The sequence below is a fragment of the Stenella coeruleoalba genome (genome assembly GCF_951394435.1).
Source record: "Stenella coeruleoalba genome assembly, chromosome: 10".
In the NCBI taxonomy this organism is placed as follows: domain Eukaryota; kingdom Metazoa; phylum Chordata; class Mammalia; order Artiodactyla; family Delphinidae; genus Stenella; species Stenella coeruleoalba.
Genome location: NC_137156.1, coordinates 85,825,964 through 85,844,139, shown reverse-complemented (window position 1 = coordinate 85,844,139; position 18,176 = coordinate 85,825,964). Strand labels below are relative to the sequence as shown.

The 18,176-nt window shown below is 39.6% G+C and overlaps 1 protein-coding gene across 10 annotated transcripts in view; it reads left to right on the top strand.

Moving 5' to 3' along the window:
- The window catches only part of FOXP1 (forkhead box P1), a 598,032-nt gene that overhangs the window by 266,284 nt on the left and 313,572 nt on the right, over positions 1-18,176 (top strand). For 8 of the 10 annotated variants that reach the window (XM_079934807.1, XM_079934799.1, XM_079934797.1 and 5 more), the window contains one exon: positions 5,440-5,500. The exons of 1 other annotated variant lie outside the window; for it this stretch is intronic. The gene's annotated coding sequence lies outside the window, so the exon portion shown is untranslated. Of the gene's footprint in view, positions 1-3,034; positions 3,453-5,439; positions 5,501-18,176 lie in introns of those variants that run through there. One more of the 10 variants, XM_079934810.1, reaches the window with a different exon arrangement.

Here is an 18,176-nt window from a genome sequence, read left to right as displayed (position 1 = left end):
GGTGGAGGAGACATGCATCCAGGCTCAGCCTGCATAATGGCATCCTGGCTTCACTGTTTACTCTAGGAATTTTAATCTTGCGCTGTTGGTTTTACTATCCGGGGTCTTGATATTTTTTGTTCCTGTACTGTCTTTAGAAAGTACGATGTTCAGGGTCTTAATCCAGTCTTTTTTAAAAGTGAAATTAAAAAAAAAAAAAAGAGAGAGACCTAGAGAAATTGACACGCTGTGCACTCTGATTATTCTGGGGTATGATGGTAGAAATCGTGTGAGAAATTCAAAACTAAATGGCCACAATTAAGAAGGATGAGCCACCCGAGGGAAGATATGTCCTATGTAAAGATATTTCAGAGGCTAGGAATTGTGTCCAGGGTCTGAAAGGAGTTTTCCTTGCCAGTTAACTGTTGCCTCTGTTTGAGTGACTCTTTTCAACAGAAGAGTGTGCTGTTCCCCCGCAGGTCGGAAACCGTGAGAATGTGAATCCAATTTCATCAACCTTATTAAAATATGTAGGGACTTGGGTCTTCTTAGGTACAAATCAGTCTAGAGACTTAGAAGCATTTGTTAGCAGTGAGGCCGCTGAAGGTTTTTAATAATAAAATTACAAATACCCTGTCTAATTGTAAGTATATGACTTTTATGCTCGGTTTTTAAGGGGAAGAATACTTTTTTTTTTCATGAGGAAAAGTAACTCCGCCAGAGCACCTTCTGTGATTAGCGCTATTGTATTCTTAAATTTTGATTGATAGAGATAATAGTTTTCACTTAAAAATACAGACAGGTACTTTAACTTTCCATGACAATAGCTATTTGCATTTCTTTTATCTTTTTGTTTAACATCTATGGGGGCTGGGATGGATTTGATTATTAACTCTTGTTGCACACACTCCGCGTAAATCTAAAACAAAGGCTTTGTTAGAGCTTCAAAGAGAAAACAGCAAATATTGTTTTTAAGTTTCAACATTTAAAGCCTGCTAAGGGATACCTATAAAATATTTTCACAGGACCATGACCAAGGTTTTGCTTTCGTTGAAGGTAAGAGAGAGTGGTGTTTTCCAAATGAGATGGGCCAACATGGAGTTGCGGGGGGCCTGAAGTAATTCCACAGGCAAGCCTCGGCCAGGTTTTGCCTGTACCATAGGGCTTGCTTCATGTAGAATAGTTCAGATTCTTCTTACTAGAACGGACCCCAAGTTAGGTTCTCTGATTTAGTTGACGGTCCCAGAGGGTGGGGAGAAGGGAAGTAAAATGTTCCTCGCAGCAATAGGAGGGGGACGTAGGGGCAGTGACGGATCCCCCGTGGTAGATTTTTCTTCGATAAAGAGAAGTAAAGGAGATGTGGCCCCTTGTAAACCAGCAAACCTGGGTGATGGCCAGGGTCGCCTCTGGTCCCAGAGACCTGCTCGACACAATAGTTTTCCTTTTCTTTTTCTTTCTAATTTACTTCCTTTTCCTTCCCCCCCCCACCCCCGCCCGTGTACTCTCCCTGTTTCTTTCCTTCTTTTCTTCCTTCTTTTCTCACTTCCTTCCCTCCCTCCTTCCTCTTTCTTATTGTAAGCCTGACTCAGTATTTGAAGTTATTAGAGCCGAGGAAAAAAAAAAAAAAAGAAGGTTGATTTCTAAGTGGATTTTCTTGTCTTGAGTGCAAGAAAATGAAGTGACCCTTGTATTATCATTTCTCAGCTAGTCGAGTTTGTGTTGAAGATAGTTTTGTTTTTCTAGGACATCTTTGAAAAACAAAACAGAAAAGCCACATGAGTTAAGATTCACAGGTTTAAAGAGACAGCCATCTCTTGGAAATTGGCCCTTTGAGATTTTCTGTTTTCTCACATGAAGTATATGTCATTTGATGGGGATATTTGGGAGGATGGGAAGTTTGAACCCCGTTTCTGGACTTCGAGAGAAGGGTTGCTCTAGCCAGAGATGAAACTCCTAACTGCCACCTTCGTCATGGCGCAGGAGCTGGCGTTCATCATCCTCGCATCCCAGGGACACTGACACACAGTAGGTTCTCAGCCAGCATTCGTTGGACTGAAGGTTGCAATGAAATAAGGTGGCTGTCCTTCACAGTCTCTTGTATACTTGTACAAAATGAAATATAATGCTGAAATCCTGATGCAGATCATTTCCTTGAGCTGCCATGGAAGAATAGGGAGAAATATTTTTAATGGCAAAAAAAAAGAGCATATATTGTTCATTTTTCTTCTTGTGAAATAACATCACACCTCCACGTTTTACCTGCACCTCGTTTCCAGCTAGGCCGTACCAATTGACAGGATCACACTGGTTAAATTAAGGGCAAATATACTGATAGAAAGTATGAAATTGAAGCATTGTAGTAACCTAAGGGGTCTAGAGAGAGAAATTCCTAATGGGGAATCGGGGGAACTGGGGAGACAGAGGAGAAGAGGAAGGTACATTAGTCTCCTAACCTAGGGATCTCAGCTGAAGAGTAACGTCGTGGTCAAGGTCTTTATGGTCAACAAATAGCTTTAGGTAAATAACATTATCGCAAACAATAGTTAAGAGGCCACACTCAGAACAGTTTCTGGTGTTCACAGGATCTTAATTGTACAGAGAATGACATCAAGGAAAATAAGTAATTTCTGTTTACCGTATCCCTGGCTCACCTTTAAAAACCTAAAACCAATAGGAAGCTTAAGACAGAGAGAAAAAGAAAAAAAAAAAAAGAAATTCATTTGGTGCCTGCATTTTTTCTAAGAGGAGACAAGGGGGCTGCAGGGCAATATTTTTCTTTTTCTTTTTAACTTAAAAGCGTTACATAATTGTTTAATTTTTAGTTTTGGTGCTTGTGCTGCCAGTAAGCATACAGGTATGTAGTTGATATATTTGATAAGGTGAAGTGTTTTGTTTTGTTTTGTTTTTAATAGCAGTTTTGGAAATGGAGGTTTTATGCTCTGGAAAAAAATGAAATGCAGATTTTTCTCCTAGTTGTTGATTTCTGACTCTTGTAGGCTAGTAATGAGGCAGACTCAGGCCCCAGAACTACTCCCTAATTTTCTTGTCTATTATATTGACACATTTCATTTAATTTAGTATGATGGCAAACAGCTGTTGAACTATTAATCTTTTCTCAGCAAAGCTGGAAAAATATCTTTTAGATTACTTTGCTAATGTATACTAAAAACTAAAATCAACAGAAATAAATTAATGAGTGGTCAAATGTACATTTGCATTAAAATTTATGGAACTTCAAAATGGAAAAAAATAGGGTTTGTATCCCACTGCCAATTTTTTATGTCTAAGTAAAAATTAAATGTAGCCAAATTTGTATTGCTTTAGTGATTATAAGTTGGAGGGTCAATTGTATAATATTGTTATTATTAATTTTTTTTCCTCCAGGGAAAAATTACGCTTATAAAATCCGTGAGGGGGAACCAGCTTATACTTTTGCTCTATGTTCACTTACCTACTGTTCTAGGTAGCTATAGGTGAGTAGAGCAACAGACGCAGTACTTACCTGGAAATGTTCTGCAGGTTTGAATACAACACTAGAGATAACTTTATTTAAAGTAAGCATTTTCGGCAGCTTTTTTTGTTTGTCTGTTTTTTACAAACATTAAATTTTAATAAGGTGCAATTGTTTGCCAGGCCTATATGATCTTTGCAGTGCAATCTTATCTGCATTGCAAAGTCTGATACTACAGACCTGACTGCCAAAAATGCAAAAATAGATGCAACTCAATAGATAAAAATGAAAATTAGCTTAGAGTGCACACGTTAGAAAACATCTCAAGTGAAAAGGAGGGAGAAAGGGCGTTCTTGCCCCGAATTGAGTAGGGTCTGCCAGAGTTCACTTACTTTCCATTTAAGATTGGATGAGTGGTGGAGATGGAAATTTCTGTTGTGTGAGACGGTTGCCGAGCCTCGTGTCTCATGAGCTCTTCTTATTGGCGTGGGGCGGGGCTGCTCTGTAGATCTCAGCATTACCTCGAGGACCCGACCATCACAGCTCTGTTTTCTTATCACCATTTGCGCTCTAACCAAGTTCTCACCGCTGGAGAAACCAATCCCTGGCGACACACCTCAGCAGTAAAGCACACGATTTTCATTTTCGATTTGAATTGTTTTGTGTCAAAACAAAAAGGTTTGGGGCAGGTTGCAAAACAGTAATTTCAAGTCCCAGAGCTAGGGTTTTCCCCCACCCAAATGGTGAACATTTATGGTGAAAACCTCCAATTTCCTCTTACAGTAAACATGAAAATTATGATTTCACTCAGAGCCTGCATTTTTTCCCAATCTTAATGGCAAGAATCTGCATACACTTGCTGGTGGAAATGTCATAAATTGGCCTCCGATCAATTCCTCAAAGATAGTACACACCAAAGTACCACTTTCAAATTTCTAGCCCTAGTGAAATAAGATTTAACTCTTGTCAGTGATGTTTGCCTTTCCACATTCAGGGCCAACAGCCGAGGGATGAGCAGAGATATATTCTGTATCAAATTTAAACCACTTCATGACATATTGTTCTGAAGAGTAAGCAAAAGGATATTAACGTTTTAGTAATAAGAGGGTATGACTTCACCATCTTAAGAAAGTATATGTATATATGAGCATCTGGTCAATCGATGTGGAATGAATCCTGTACCCTGTTGGTTACTTGATCTAAATTAATAAACAAATGTTTTTCTTTTCACTTGTGCCATATGTTGATCCCAGTTACATGGGCAGAGAGAGGCAGCTTGTAATGTTTCTTAAAGGATTATACACTGTTTTGCATAAGGGAGTATGCAGATGCAGGAGTTAGATGCGCACCGTGCTTCCTTTGTGTTTTAGGAAGCTTGATTTCGCTTGTTGATTTCATCTGACACGAGCCATTTTTATTGAACTTAGTAGGTCTGGTAGAAAGTATGCTAAGTGGAAAACATTGTGTGAACAGCTTTCACCCACCAATGAACCCCCCCACCCCTCCGCAAGCTGAAAATTGTGGTGCTTTTATTCATTTTGAAAGGTCCAGGGTGGCATAAAGCATCTTGTGTATAAGAACTAACACTCTTGCAAAGGGGGAAAAAAATAAGCCTCTGCTTTAATGAAATTAGAGATGTCGTGGATGTTAACCAAACAAAGACACGTTCAAGTAGCAGTCTGGTTTCCAAAAACAAAGGCCTATGACTCACATGTTATTCCAAATGAAATAAATTGACAGACAACAAGATGAGAAAAAGTTCAAAGGCAAAATGTGAAACGCTTCATCTTGACTTTTTCCGTCCAAGTTGTTGTTATAGTCTTGAAGAGCTCAAAGGCACATGGTCCAGTAAGTGGAGGTCTTGACACTGGTTTTTATTAACTCTGAGAGTCTTTTGCCATTAAATAGAATTGAGTTCTTTGGTTGGTTTTCTTGCATCTCTCCCAGGCAAATAGGTGGTTGCTACTTTGTCTTGACATTCAGATTTTGATATTCTCTTTTGTTTTCAGGGTAAGAAGTGACCTTTTGAGGTGACTATAACAGAAGATTGCTTTACAGAAGCCAAAAAAGGTAAATGCACATATGATTAGTGGAATTACATCTAGGACTCTCTCTACCAACTTCTAGGCATCTTAATTCAGTTCTTTTCGGATCTACGTAATTATCAAATATACATGTATTTATTTGTGTGTCAGTATGCATGTAGCATATTTTCGGAAGCCTTTAAAGAAAAGATTGCTCTTAACAAATGGTTCAGATAGTCACATTTTCCACCCCCCCCCCAATATTATCACTTTCCCCGTTTGTGGAAGTCGAATTTTTTTTTTTTTTTTTTTGGTTGTTGACTTGGTAGGTTTAAAGTTAGAAAGGAATATTCACATCACAAAAGTGGTGATTCATAAAATTAACTTGCTGCGAACAGGAGCAACGCATGTCCGTCTTCTGTGCCGAAGTGGTGTCATCCGATGGATGTTCATCTGGCTGGTTTATAATCCCTTCTTTCAGAAATTAATCGTCAGGCACCATAGCAACACGCCGCGTTGATGTAACTGCCGTGTGGCGTGGGGCATGTCCCTGTGATGTCAGCGCTCATCTGCCTTGTTCTCTTGACCTTGCTTGAAAATCAAATGAGTACTTGATTTTAAAATTAGAAGTTTTCACAGAGACTAGTGTAGCTTGATGAATTAAAGCTAAGTTAAATTTTCTCAAACTCACTTCTGGGAGCAGGGGCAAAGAAAGCACTCCGGTTAACATGGTTCTGGAGGCTGCATTTTTTTTTTTTTTAATTGCCAAAGTATCTCTCCGGTGAGGGCAGAGGTTGCCTCCCTCAAGTTCATCTTGCAGGTCACTTTCAAGTGTGATGTTTCTCAAGGAGCAAGCGTCTTCATTTTACTTTTGAATCTTGGCCAATGGTGTTTCCATTTGATTGAGTAGATAGATCTGTGTCTGCTTTAAAACACTTACTTGCCAGCCTGGTTACGACGCAAAGCCTTTGCTCAGATCTTACCAAATTAGAGTTTATGAGTTTGTAAGATACAGACTTCTCATTCTTCAGTTGAGCAAGGTTTTTTTTGTGAAACTTTGATAATATGAAGATTCTTAGATCGGTTTTGTTTTTAATCTCACCCAGGGTTTGGGGGTTCTAGAAGGCATTATCAAGGTAGGGATTTGTTTTTCCAGTTGCATTCTGGCACATTTGATTTGGGCCCCAAAAATCCAACCAACTTTCCTCATTTCACTATCTTTGTTGTTTAAATTAAAGCGTGTGGGAAGCACCTAGTTGTCCTCCAAAGAGGATATGTTACCTTTCAGATGTTCTGGCATGGGACGGGTTGATTGCAACCAGTCATTGGGGCTCTCAGGTCCTACCTAGCATGATTTCTGGCAAAGCACTTCCCAGTTTCCCAGTTTTAGTCTACTTCAGGGCTCTGCAGCCGCCTTCTTGAAAGGCTGTCCAGTCAGTATTTCCTGTTTTGTGGGCATTTTGTCTCTGCCACGGTTAGTCAGCTGCATGTTGTGTGTTCTGGTCTCTGTGATCCCTGCAAGATCTCAGTCCAAGGTGTTCCTCATTGAAAGCCATGCCAGGTGCTGAACTCATTTTGTGCTGTTAGCAAAGGTTTCTGGTGCAGCTAAAAACTGGGATGAAACAAAGCTGGAAGAGTGGTTGAAAAGATGAACTATCGCTCCAGCTCCAAAAAATGGGCTTAATGAGTAGGTTGTCACTGTTTTATTTGGAATCACCTGTAAGCATAAATTATTCCTCTCCTGACTGATGTCATTATGATGACCTTGCTTACACCCATGACGTGAAAATGTTTGCATTTGTGCAGTATGATTTTTCCCAATTCCATGATACTGTTCAAGGTTAAAGATATCATGAGTCAAGGGCAAGTTTGGGGAAAAAAAAGTTTTCAGGAATTTGTCATTAGTTGACTAGGAAAAGTAGTCCATGCGGAGGAAAAAACAAGCTTTTTTATAATTACTGTCAAGAACATGGTGTATTATACAGTATCCTGCAAATCAGGAAACCTTTGTCAAATTTAAGGAGAAGAGAAAAATTTTGTCATCCTGATGCCTCCTTTCGTAAAACAAAGGAAGCTGAACAACGAATTCATCTAATTTTTCTTTTTGTCTTGACTGCTAGGAATCTCAGAGTAAGAGTTTTTGCTTAAGCTTAGTAGTATTTTTTAACTTCAACTTTCTGTTGTTGATATTCTACTTTTAAGTCAACTTCATTTTTCCTACTCCCAATTAACATATTATTAACTGTTTTTCTTCTACAATAGCAATTCCATTTGTGTTTTGACTCCCTTTTGTGTTTTTTTTAGAAATAAGATATATAGAGAAATGATAACTTACATGTACTCTTTTACCTTTTAACAAGCTCAAGGATCCTTCAAAAACTAATCCTTACATATCTTGACCTCTTATACATGAAGGAAAAAAAGATTTGTTAAAAATATAAAATCTAAAAAAATTTATAAAATGGATAGAATGCTTAGTGTTTCTTCCCAGTGAACAAACCTTAAACAACGATACTGTGCTGTCCAGTGACGGTCAAGAGACCAGCACCGCCTTACACACTACTCAAAGGATAGAGATTTCAGATACCAGGAGCTCCTCGGTCAGTGGCATGCCCAAATTCGAAATCTGGGACTCATTAGCAGTCAGCCTAAGTGCAAATAAACGTGCCTACAGTGGCACTCTGGGAACAACTGGTTATGTGCATAAAAGTGGCCACGAAAATTCAGAAAAGCAGATGAAGACATTTTTCCAAGTTAGCTTCAGAGGTCTGAAAGATCGTAAATAACACTCATCATACTTGGTAGTGATCGAACAATTTCTTCCAAGTAGATATGAGCGCTTTACAAAATGGGTCTGGTTGCTGGCACCCCTGAGAGGTAGCCGGTAATTATTATAATCCCCACTTTACAAACTGGGAAACTGGTCACATTAGTAACTTATCCAAGGTCATGTGAAATATCAAGACTGGAGCTAAAAGGACAACTTGCTCTGGTCACAATTATAGTGATGCCATTCTATCATGGCTGCCGTGGTTTGGTGGTTTACTATATAGGTTTCTGTGTCATTTTTTTACCCTGCTTCCCCCAAACACTTGCAATTCACCCACACAGGTTTTTGCTAAAACTTCAAATCCAGTTTGTGAAATGCATTGTCTTGGATTCAGTTCTGAATGACAGTGGGAGTTAATTGATGATGATCATGAAGCTCATATAGATTACAGTTAAACGGTTATTCTTTAAATATTGGTCATCTTCAAACTTCATTTTTTTGTGTTGCTTCAGTTTCATAGTCAGCTTGTTAATGAGAAAGTTAAAAACAATCTAAAAGGAAGGGTGATCATTGCAGCTTTTCTCCCACCCCCAATTTGAGCTATTTTTTTGTTGGATTAAGGAGCGATACGGCATCTTTATAGGCTTCGCTCATCGTGTCTAACATATTACAAATGATTTCTTGGTTATGAACAAAGTTAAAAATAGCCATCCAGCCATTTAAAATGTATTCATTGGTTCTTTTGAAAGTGTATATTTACGCGATTCAAATGTTTACTTAGTGACAACGATATTCCGAGTGAAATCCATTCAACATGACCTCTTTATAGCATTAAGCATTTGAATTATTTGCCTATTCATGAAGTTGTTATAAAGACACTGGGAAAGAGTGATACCAGCCGACCACGTTGGCTGAAACGACTAGTCAGTTTAGTTAAGCGTTGAATTCCATCCTGCCTCCCCTTCATACTCATATACCCATGCCTGGGTTGTAACACTCAGAGTTAAGACTAGGCTGATATAACATAAAGACTCCAACATACAATGGCTTTAAATCAAATAGAAGTTTACTTCCCTGTCTCATCTAATAATCTGGCCCGTCTGGCTTGACTGGATGGGTTCTTTTCTCTTTTGTGCTTCTCTGCTTTGGGCCTTTGTCCTTATCTACATGGTTGAAATACAGTGAAGTCCAAGGCAAGCAATTTTCTTTGAAGCAAATGATTTAAAAATTGCACACATCACATCCATTGACGTTTAATTGGTAAGATTATGATCATTTCACAAGAAGCTGCAAGGACTGCTGGGAAATGTCTCTCGCTGGGTAGCCAGGAGCATGGGAGAATTGGAGAACAGATTTCAGGCGACAGTTAGGACACAAGCAACTTGATTGGTTGAAATGCCTCAGTCCAGTAATTTCATTCACTCGTACATACATACAAATGTACATGCGACATGTGTATATACGTTAATTCTTACTGCAGGTATTTATTGATGATTGTGCACTAGGTGCTAGGATTATAGCACTGCATAAGCAGGATACCGTCTCTGTCTTCCTGGAGTTTTATGTTGTAAAGGGGAAGACAGACATTATGGCTGATGGTGCCAGGTATTCGCAAGGGCAAATATTGGCTGCTATGAGAAAGTGTTCTCTAACACGGAGACCAGGGTGTCAGGAATTTATGTATTTTATTATTATCAGAAAGCTAAGTTAGACTAACTTGATTTCCTTGTATCTTTCATGCCAGTGTGGTTGTGAATGTTATTAGGCATGTTAATTTTTTGTTAATAGCTTTATTGAGATACAATTCACACACATTACAGTTCACTCATTTGAAGTGTACTGTTCAGTGGTTTCTAGTATATTCACAGAGTTTGTAACCATCATCACAATCTAGTTTGAGAACATTTTCATCACCTCAGAGAGAGACCCCATACCAACTAGCAGTTAATCCCCTCAACCCAGCCCCAGGCAACAACAAATCTACTTTCTGTCTGTAGAGTTTTACCTTTTCTGGATATTTCACATAAATGGAATCATACAATATGTGGTCTTTTGTGACTGACTGCTTTCCCTTAGCATAATGTCTTCAAGGTTCCTTCAAAGCATTTAAATTTTTAACTGTCCTACAACCTCAGAGTTGTATGAGTTCTTACTCCTAAATCCAGCCAAATGGTGGCCTGAAATATTCTCACAAGGGATGGCATTGGGGGGAAAATTACTGTTTTCATGCTGTTTATATTTCCATAGAAATAGACTTGGCCTCCCAACAGTTAAACTTCAGAATTTAAATGTTTGCATTTTAAGTTAGCTGTTTTTAAACATTGTTAGCCATAATGCTAAACTCAGTAACTCTGTAAACAAGAGCTGTCTCTCTTGAATGTTCGTTTCAAAGAAAATAAATTTTAAATATTGATTTCCAGAGAAATATGCTCAATAGAGTTCTTTTTCAAGCAGAAGTCACTTGTTGAAATGTACACGAAGGCGAGTTTTGTAGTGAAGACAACATTTGCAACAGTTATCAAGTAGCCATATTTTTCACAGCGAACGGTACAAATACAAATAACACATGGTTTTAGTCATGTTTTTTAAATGACGCTTTTGCTCTTTCATCTGCCAGGGGCACAAATATCGAAACTGCCTACCTTGAGCATCTTCGGAAGAAGTTCTCAGCTTAGGTGAAAACCTAACAGCTTATCAGAGATGTAGGAAGTATTGCCTTGCTTTGGCAATTCAAATATCTCAGAGAAAATCTGAAGCTCAAAAATGTATACAAACAAAACCCTGTTTAGGGTAGCACACCTGTGGTAACCTCGAGTACATGCTTTCTAATGTATCTAGTAACATCCAGGACCTTAAAGGAGGAAATGGTATATCAATGGTAGAATCCTTATTTTGAGTCTGTTTTAGAAGTTGACACCTTCTGCCCAGGGCTGAGTTTGGATTTGAAGTTGATGGTGTCTTTTTAAAAGTGTGCTGGTGAGCAGGACTTTCATAAACGGAAAATGAAATTAATCATTTAAGTTTGTACTTCTCTGTCCTTGATCTGAACTATTGTACTTCCACGGCCTTTGCATGGGTTGAGAGTGAGGGGGAGAAAAATGAAAAACTTGAAGTATTTGTGCTCTGTTCAGATGCACTCTTTTTGAAGTGTGAAGGTTATGCAGACTTTCCCTTGTATGTTGTATATTAGCATGTATATGGTATATTATTACAGGTAGTTAGATGTTTTGTTAATCATCTGACAGTGGAGTGAGTTATTTAAAATTACCTTTTAATTGGGCTTCCCTGGTGGCGCAGTGGTTGAGAGTCCGCCTGCCGATGCAGGGGACACGGGTTTGTGCCCCGGTCCGGGAAGATCCCACATGCCGCAGGGCGGCTGGGCCCGTGAGCCATGGCTGCTGAGGCTGCGCGTCCGGAGCCTGTGCTCCGCAACGGGAGAGGCCACAGCAGTGAGAGGCCCGTGTACCGCAAAATAAAATAAAATAAAATAAAATAAAATAAAAAATAAATAAAATTACCTTTTAATTAAAAAAAATCTTGCATCATTGGCTATGGACTTTGATGATTTCGGTTCATGTACTGGCATGGATATTCACCTCCTCACCCTTTCCTCCAGCCCGCTCATTTCTGGAAGTCAATTTCTCTTTTAAAGTATCATGAGCAGTCGCTGGAGGCCAAAGGAAGTGTCCTAAAATCCATTCATTACACATGACATTCTTTAAAGTTTATTTAGAGCAGTGATTTTCACAGGCCACTTTGGGACCCATTTGTGGGTTGGGAAATCAATTCAGTGGGCTGTGCCCAAGAATTAAAAAGAAAAATAGAATAAGTATACAATAGAGCAGAAAAAAAATAGAGTAGAATAGAGCTGCACTGTCTAATATTGAAACCACTGGCCACATGTAGCTACTGAGCCCTTGAAATGTGGTTAGCCCAAACTTACACGCTGTCAGCTTAAAATCCACAAAGCCTTTCAAGGAGTTTGTATGGAAAAAAGAACGTGAAATATTTGAATAACTCTTCTTTATTGATTACACATTAAAATGAGCATAGTTTAGATACATTGGATTAAGTAAAATATTAAAATTAATTTCACGGTTTCTTTTGACTTTCTCCAGTATGGTTACAATTACCTGTGTGGCAGGCATTGTATTTCTGTTGGGCAGTTTTGCTCAAGCTGATGGGAAATAGAGCAGTGAATGACACAGCGACAAGGCCTCTGCTTATGGCTCTAGAGGGTGTGGACAGGTAGGGGAACATAATAAATAAATACGAGGTGACAGGTGTGGTGGAGAAAATATAGGCGGATAAGGGAGGTCCAGTTGCCAGAGGGAAGGGGATTGCAACTGTAAATAGTCAGGGTAAATCTAACTGAAGCACAGGCATTTGAGCAAAGACAAGGCATGTTCTCAAAAGAGTACGTTGGCCACTATGGCCAAGCCAAAGTCATCCAAGGAGGAGAGTAGTGGGGGACAAGGACAAGAAGCAACAGGGCCAGACCTAGTAGGGCGTTAAGGCTCACTGGACTCTTAATCTCTTAGTGAAGTAGGGAGCCGTGGATAGGCTTTGAGATGGGACAAGATGTGAGTCAACGCTTTAAATGGATCACTCTGGAAGTGGGTTTTTTTTTTTTTTTTAATAAATTTATTTTATTTATTTATTTTTATTTTTGGTTGTGTTGGGTCTTCGTTGCTGTGCACGGGCTTTCTCTAGCTGCGGCGAGCGGGGGCTACTCTTTGCGGTGCGCGGGCTTCTCATTGCAGTAGCTTCTCTCGTTGCGGAGCACAGGCTCTAGGCGCGCAGGTTTCAGTAGTTGCAGCACGCGGGCTCCAGGGCACACAGGCTTCAGTGGCTGTGGCTTGTGGGCTCTAGAGCGCAGGCTCAGTAGTTGTGGCCTAGTTGCTCCACGGCACGTGGAATCTTCCCGGACCAGGGCTCGAACCGGTGTCCCCTGCATTGGCAGGCGGATTCCTAACCACTGCACCACCAGGGAATCCTTGGAAGCTGTTCTGAAAGTAGACGGTGGGTGGGTGAGATGATAGGCAAGAAGACGTGTTAGGAGTCCGCTATGATAATTCTCAGTGAGACAGGGTGACGGCCAGGATCAGTATGGCAGTAGAGGTGGCAGGGGATTTATGAAATTCTAACAGGTTTAGTTTGGTAGTTATATTTTGAATTTATCTGTAGGTAGAATCCAAGGATTTCCTGGTGGAATGGATGTGAAGTTTGAAGACAGTTGTATCAAGGATTACTCCGAAGATTTTTGTCTCGTGTGATGGGGTGGTATCAACTGATGGATTGATTGTGGTTAGAAAGAAAGAAGTCAGATAGAAGACTGAGGATTTTCAGTTTAAGCAGCTGCGGGAAGGATGGGGCTGCCACTAACCAAAATATGGAAGCCTGTGGGGGAACAGGTTTGGGGGTGTTAAAGGAAAAAATTACTTAATTTCCCTCGTTAGAGACGGTAGTGCCTTCTTTATTCGATAGGTGTAGGGAACGCTGCAGTGAGGTTTTATAGGAGGAAGAAGAGACTGACCTCACCTCCAGATACAGCATGGGCAAGTGAGAATTTATAGCCAAGAAGCGGGGGGGGGGGGGGGGGGGTCAGTAGATGGACAGTTTCCGGAAGGAAACATCAGGAGTAAGGGGGGATTCTGGCTAAACTGATCTAACAAGATTCTTGCTGCAGATAAGCTAGGGTGACTCGACATCACCTGGAGGATGGTGGAGAGTGAGGAACCCAATCAGATATCAAGGGTGATCAGATATCAAAGGTGAGAGAGTTCTGGTTAAACTGACTGAGCAGGGTTCTTGCTAAAACTGGGCTTTACAAGGAAGCACACAGATGGGTTCAGAAGCCTGATTTAAGTTTGGTCCAGCCAAGCATCTTTGTCGAGAGTGGACAGGGGAAGCAGGGGATACCAGGAGTATAGCTGTAGACATGTGAGGTTGGAGTCGCTTATTTCTCACTCAGTCTGAGATATCAAGTGGGCATTTGGATATGTGGGTCTATAAATGTCTTAGCTAGGGCTATACGTTGAGGCTTTATAAGAATGTCTAAGTGTCAGTAAAGGCGTGAACCTAGGTGAGCTCACCAAGGTGGGGGACAGTGGTGTCGATAAAGAAGAGAAGGGCTCCAGGATGTGGGTTCTGAAGCCAACGCCATTAAGAGGTTTGAGCATAAGACACGGAGGAGAGGTCAAAGATGGGAGGAAAACTCTGGGACTCCAGAGAACCAGAACCCCATTGAGGACATTGTTTAAAGGAGGAGAGCATTGGCACTTGTATACAGTGCTGTGCAGAGGTCAAAAGCAATGATGACAAAGAACTGACCACTGGGTTTCTGAACATGAAAGTCCTTGATAACCTTAACAGGAGTCAAAAATGGTTGACTCTCACTCCTGGCTCACTCCTGTCTGCTTTTGGAAATTAGGCATGTAGAATGATTTTTCCAGGAATAGTGCCTGCTCGGCACTCTTTATTTGTTAAGATCATCACCTGTACCTCCACCTCTTGCAGCCCCACTCAGACAGGGTCTAGCTCTGACCTTTAGGTCCTAGGACAGCCTGCGGGAAGTGATCAGAGAAAAACTCACTGTTTCCTGATGGAATCCTGTGCATTTTGCGCCACGCGACTCATTCTCTAATCCGATGGTTCAGATATTAAATACAAATAAAAGGCAGGGGTGAAAGGAGACGTATATTTACATCTCGAACTTAAAATATGTCGTGTTTAATCATCTAAAGTACATCACAGCTTGGTGTGGTTAACCTGATCTCTAGATAAGTGAAGTACTAGTTGGTGCCTGAGCCACACGTGCGTCTATCATCTTTACCTTATACTAATATAGGTAGTCTTTGATGGGTTCATCCATCTTTCAAATTAACTAAGCATCAAAGACTCTGGCTCATTCAAAACTTCTGAAACAGTTGAACATTTTCGAGATTTCTAGGCTGATCCCAAATCTTTGAGCATCTAGGAAATTGTAGGTAAAATAATGAAAAACATGCATTGTCACTATTTAGATACTAAATACCATTAAGGTGGTACTGGGTGAGGTAGGAGTATCCTCTCTTTGTGGAAGATGATAAATGTACTTCTTAATTTTTTTTCATGATAAAATGGCATTAAAAGAAATTAGAAGGGGATGAAAATGTAGGAAGAAAAATTTCACTGGTGACCTCACCTAAATAGTTCAACATTTTATCTGTATCCTGCCAGTGTTTTGTATATATAGATTTGTTTATATGTACTACTTGTACTGTATATACTATTTTGTTTCCTGCTTTTACCCTTAAAATATCATGAGTGTTTTCCCAAGTTATCACTGTTGTATCTCGGTCTTATTTTTAGGGTATCTTGCTGATTTCCATTCTTGTATTATGTATTCCTGCAAGGATGGGTCTTCTGATTCCCTCCAGTTACTAATGATGGCCAGTATGCCTGTGTAGGATGTCTCAAGATAGCTCAGTCTCTTGAATTAGTTTTAGAAATACGATGTTGGGATTTTAGGTTATCACTCAGTTTCTCCCTCTACTTTCAAGTAATATTAACATGAATTTGAGACACATAAAAGCATCCCCTGGTGTCGACTGCATGTGTTTTCCATAGAAGGTGAGGTACACTTTGCATTAACTTTGATTTCACAATTTCTGGACCTTAAGTTGCTCGGCATTTTTCTCTTCTCATGTTTCCCACTTCCCCAACTTGATTTCCACCGTGGGAGCAGGGAGCTTTGCGTCCTTTCAAGGGACAGCCATTCATCCTCTCTTCATTGCATTATCCCAAACATCACTCCTTCTCTTTTCCCAGAGCAAGCCATTAATTTACTTTGCCTGCATTTGCATCTCCAGAATTTGCTTTGGTTGAGTTTTGGTCAGTTTATTCTGGAAAACTCAAATGTCTTTACTGCTTTTAAAGTATAAAATTGAAGTTTACTTGCATGCCACACCTTAGGGGTACTGTCATTAATTGTTTAGGCAACGCGTATTTATTGAGTTCCTGGGAGGTTCATGGTGTGTTTAAAATTGAGCTGTGTACCTCTGTCCTTTGTGGCCATTCCCCTGTCTAGTACTGAGATCCCCAAATGGCCACTCAACGAAGTATTCTTAGATTTATAACTTCAGAGAGAACCAAGGAATGTTAGCCTTCTCTGGTCAATTCCTTGTAAGTTACTGAAGATGAAACTGAGACCCAGAAAAGGAAAAAGGTGTTCCCCTGGCCACTGCGTAATTGTAGCTGTCTGTTTTGGGATTCTCTCTGTCTTCTAATATACCTCTTCCTTCCTTTTATGATACAATATCAAAAACAAGTGGAAATGTTAAAATTTCACTATTAAAAAGTTCACTGTTTAAAAAAATAGACCTGATGAAAACCAAAATGTATTTTTTTATGTCGATTGCCCTTTCTTAAGTTTCATTTCCAACGCACTCTCCTTTTTCCAGCTGTGTTAAGGGAAATTACACCATTTACAAGTGTTTAAAAATATTAAATATGAAAAACAGCATCTAAGTATGTTAATTCAGAAAATGCCCACTTTTCACTTTCCCTCCCTCCCCTCCCTCCCCCTCCCCTTCCGCCTTCTCCTCCTTTCTCTCCATCTTCCTCTTCTGCCTCCTGTTCTTTCTTCTCTTCCTCCTTATCCCTCCTCCTCCCTTCCTCTCGCTCCCTGTCTCTGTCCTTCCTCTGAAGCCTGAGTTTTTCTTAACAAGGATATTTAATGAAGATATGTGTAAATGTTAGAATCTTTCTGCCAGTTGACAACTACTGTGCATTTTTTAAATAGTTGAGTATTGTACATAGCATGAGAATTTAGGTGTCCACTCTCTCCTTATCTGACTGATTAACCCCATTGAGCCACTCCCTTGTGACATGTATTTTTCCAAGGACTGAGACACAAAAAAGGATTATAAGGTGTGCTGGTCATTGTTTTTGAGGTGCACACTGTCTACCTGATTGGAACTTCTTAGCTCTGAAGTCTTCCTCCCCCTCGTTCTGGAATGGGGTTGACATCTTCTCTTTATTTCCTTATGTGGGATCAAAACACATAAAGACCAATATAGAATTGTCACCTTGAAGGGTCATATAATTTCGTTAGTTTAGTTCTTATAATGTTATTAGTAATAGAACATAGAATAGGAAATTCTTGTAAACTTCTTTTTTTTTTTCTGATTACAAGTGTAAAAGCCAGCTCATTATAGGGAATTTGAAATTGTAGAAAAGTTGACCAAACACAAAAGTAAAAATAATCAAGAATCCAGACCCTGGGGATAACATATAGTTTCTCCAGTTCCTTTTTCGTTGGATGTACACATATTTAACAAAATTGCAGTCGTACAGTATATAGAATTGTGTATCCATTTTTTAAATTTAACATTACATGGTGAGCATTTTCTCATGTCATAAAGATATCTCAGATGACTGCATACTACATCATTTTTTTGGATGTAATAAAATTTAATTAACTCTTCTTCAGTGTTGAGCGTGGGAGTCATTTCCAGTTTTTCTATAATATGTTGCAGTAGGCGTATCTGTGCGCAAACATTTATCAGTTTCCATTTCTTTAGATATATTCTATAGGGGGAAATTTCTAGAAGAAAAGTGATGGAATTCTTATAGATTTTCCATACATGTTATCAGTGTACTTTTCAAAATGCACCAATTTATACTTCTACCAATACTGAATGAGCATGTTTATTTCACTGCAACTTTGCCAACACCAAGTTTTATCATTTTTTGTTATCACTTAAATCATAGAAGAGAAAAAAGTGTATGTCTGTTCTTTTCTTGTTCAATTCTTCCGTTACAGATGAAGTCCAGAAGTTTTGTTTCTTGAGGCTGTTTATATTTCTTCTTTTAAGTTTTCATAATTTCGGGAGCAGCAAGTGTTTCGAGGAGTGGGGATGGGGGAGTCCAAGGTGCTGGGCAGCTAGAGAAGGGATCCTGTTATGGG